Here is a 3,940-nt window from a genome sequence, read left to right as displayed (position 1 = left end):
TATATATATATATATATATATATATATATATACATACAAGGGTTCAAATACTTATGTGTACAGGTTTCCCAAAACAGTAACTAGCACAAAAACTGTCTATATATATATGTATATTATTTTTATAAAATTTCTATAAATATATATATTTTATATATTATTATTATATAAAGCATTCATATTTGTTCCTTTTATCATTCAGCAGAGGGCAGCAGAGTATTTCTGACCTGAAAAAAACTTACAATTCCTGATTTGTAGACAAAATCCTACTTTATAACAAAAATTCTTTTATTTTTTTTCTCCTGTCATAGAAGAAACACAGAAGCTACCAATGCCCTAGCTCCTTTTGAAAATGCTAGCTGCCTGGCTGTCATAAGCATCTTTTGGCTTTTATATTTCATTTACGTTTTATAAACATTTAGTATGCAGCAAGCAATGTCAGAACTTCTGATCTACATTCTATTTATGGGACTGCACTTAACAGAGAATTGTAAATTATATATGCGAACTGTACTTCTTTTGCAACTTCTCAGGAACTGGTGACATAATGCTTTCTACTTTCACAAAAAATTGATAAATAATCCAATTGAGCATTTCTACAGTAAAAGGGAATCAGAGGATTAGCATGACACCCAGTTACTGCACACTGTCTGAGATACTACAGATTGGTTGCAAACAAATCAACATTGTGTGTTCATATTCAGGTCATTCATCCAATATAGCTCCATAGGTTATGGGTGTCTTCTTTGTTTTGGATATCTTAACCTACAAACAAGAACCGCCTGGTGGAATGGGTCAGCTCAAGCCATTTTTTCTTTGCTGGAGTTTCAAGATGTCCCATGCTATCGACCTTGGGATAGCGTTCACAGTGATTTTGCAGCAATGATTGTAAAGACATATAATGCATGTGAAAAGTTATACTTATACACTAATAAATCCTATTCACAAATATCGATAGTATACTTGTTTTCCATAGGGGGTTTGTCATCCATAAACATAAATAACACTTCACGCTGGTCAATATATATCTCTTTGGCCAAAGTGCAGTGCAGTCTTTCCCAAGTATTCTCCAAAATTAGGTTACCTTATAAATAGCAAAGAGAACTGCTTTTAAATAGCATTTTGCTCTATTTATAAAACGGAATGTCTGATTTCTGATAAATAGAGGCCTTTGAGTTTCAAATGGTAGCTATGTGGCATCTCCTGCACCCCTATGGAATATATATGTGCAAAGAAATACCTTGTTCCTTTTCTTCCTAATCTAAGTATTATGCATACAATATATACATATGCATATGTTTAGGTCTTTTGGTATTGGCCTTCAGTAAGATGTAAAAAGTCCAATATCTATATCTGATGTACAATATTGACTGTCCCCTGCGGGGAGATAAGTGTCATTTTGTATCTAATATATGTTTTGTATATTTTTTCTCTTTTGCATATTGTTTAGAATAAATGATTTTACAATTTTAACAGTACAAGTTTGTCATAAAAAGCCGCTTTTCTTCCCCCTCTTCTTAAGTTTATATGCATACAATCATAGTTGCATATTGGCTCTGGTTCTTTAACAATGTAGGAAGTCATAATAAAGGGAGGAAAGACGTACCATATAAACACTTCAAATGAAAAATGAATTTTACATGAATAATTAAAAAATTCAATTTTATTAAAACAAAAACATTTAAACTAAACAATACAGCAATAATCATATAATTACATACAATAACCATATATTAGCCCATATGCATCAATCACAGAAATGGGCAATTGTCTACTAAGGATTCCAGAGGATCATTCCAAAGGATCTTTTAGACAATTATAAAGACAGTAAGATTTATTGAATTCCAGTTACTGTTTTCTACACATATTTCAGGGCAAATGCTACTAATTCAGGAGAGGAGAATTTTTACAACAAATAGAATAAAACTGCAAATAAAAAATATTACAAAAAGTTGTTGGTTCTTTACATCCCTATATCCCAATGTGATTGATCTACACTTGCAAACTTAATAAAATCCAAAACCTTAAAATGTTTTTAATGACAAATGCATACAACATAATGGTCCATTACATATTCAAAAGCTGACCAAACTGACTTTCAGAGAAAAAGAAGATGCAAAGAGCTACAGATCATATCAAATTTATATATTCATGACTTTTATATAAGTGGGTATTACCATGTAGGGAGCCATCCTATATTCCTAATATCCACAAAACCAGGACAGCAATGTCCATGAATTTGAGTATGCAATTTATCTAAAGCCAACATTTTCTTTCATTTTGAATAACAAGATAGGATATTTAAAATCTGATTTTTTTTCCATCTGTGTGACATTTTAGAGATCTCCCTTAATTTCCTGTCCTGTAAGCACAGGAAAACCTCTTTGTAGTTGTCAGTAGAGCAAATGTTCCTATTGACATATTTCCTTTTGATTCCAGTTCTTGTGCCCATTTAAAAGTGGACAAGAGTTCATCTGGGGAGACAGACAGCAATCAAAGACTGACAAAGTATATAGTAGATATAATAAACAAATGTTGTTTTGTTTACCTGATGTTACATTGTGATACATTGTTAAAGTGATATATCTTAATAAAAAGGAAAGTAAACAAATAAAAAAATAAATTAAAAAATCTGCAATGGTTGTATCACTCTATTCTAAACTATTTAAAAACCAAAAGAGCAGGCCCAATATTGTCACATTGCTTATGAAAGAAGAGAGAGGAAAGACAGGCTTTTTTAGGCAGTATTTATGCTTAATAAAAACTTTATACTTTATTAAATACTTTGTTTGTCTTTAGATACACTTTAACAGTACTGTAATAATTACATGAAATATCCCCAAAGCCAAAATAAGGCAAAAGATACAAAAGCACATAAACAGGACCCCTTCTAACAAATGCAGTTATATTAGTTAAACGTTTCCATTTCTAAGACAGAATTTCACTCTGCAGTCTAATCCACCTCTTCAGAACCAATATATAATGTGTATTATTATCCAGTCTCAGGAGATTGAACTGCTTATATTTGTACAAAGCCACTATTTTCTCTACTTTCTTTCTATGTATTAAAAACTGTCAGTAAACACTTATTGAATTAAAAAAAAATCTTCTTGCTTTTTTAACTGAAATATAAAACCTGGGCTGATTATTATGCATCTAATAAATATATGTTCCAAGATCTGGACATAACAGAATGCGGGGTTGTAGTCTCGCATAGTTGTTGGTAGTAGTAAATGAAGTAGTAGATGAACCTATTACAGCCTAATGAGACACCTTTCAGCTGCACCCCTCAGTATTAACTGCACCCATAAGGTTAGGACCCATGGCTCATTGGGCACTGTCAATTACTTGTGTAACATTCACCATTAGTGTAAGGACCCCAGAAGGAGATTGGCCTTGATGTTGGCTCTGCCTCTTTCCCCATACCAATGGATAAGGGTAACGTATAATTTCTGGTTTATTGAAGGTGTTGTGGTTATCTTCCGGCTTTATGTGAATTTAGGGTTCTTTTATCTTTGACTGTGAATAATCATAATAATGAATTAAGAAAAGATTCAAGTGACTTTAAAGTCAGTAAAATAAGATTAGATTGGAAGGCTCCCATATGCCCTGATATATCCTGGTCTAAAACCTCTCTCCTGCAATTTCTTTGCTCATGTAGAAATTGTATAACACTTTGTTCCAGCAAGGTTTGGGAGAAACATTTTACCAAAAAAATCATTAGATCATTACATCGCATATGTTAGTATTTATATTTGTATCATTCTTTGGAGCTTTTACAGATTTGTATGTGTATTTATTATATGTTGGGAATCTAAGCAGTCCAGTTAGCCGACGTATAAATGTAATATTTATTATCTAACTGATGGTGACCAAATATTGGTAACAGTCATGTTTTCCAGTTCTTTAACCCTACCTTCAGTCTTGCACAGTTGCAGTGGTT

Source organism: Pyxicephalus adspersus, chromosome 2 (assembly GCF_032062135.1).
Source record: "Pyxicephalus adspersus chromosome 2, UCB_Pads_2.0, whole genome shotgun sequence".
Lineage (NCBI taxonomy): Eukaryota > Metazoa > Chordata > Amphibia > Anura > Pyxicephalidae > Pyxicephalus > Pyxicephalus adspersus.
This window is presented reverse-complemented; position numbering follows the sequence as displayed.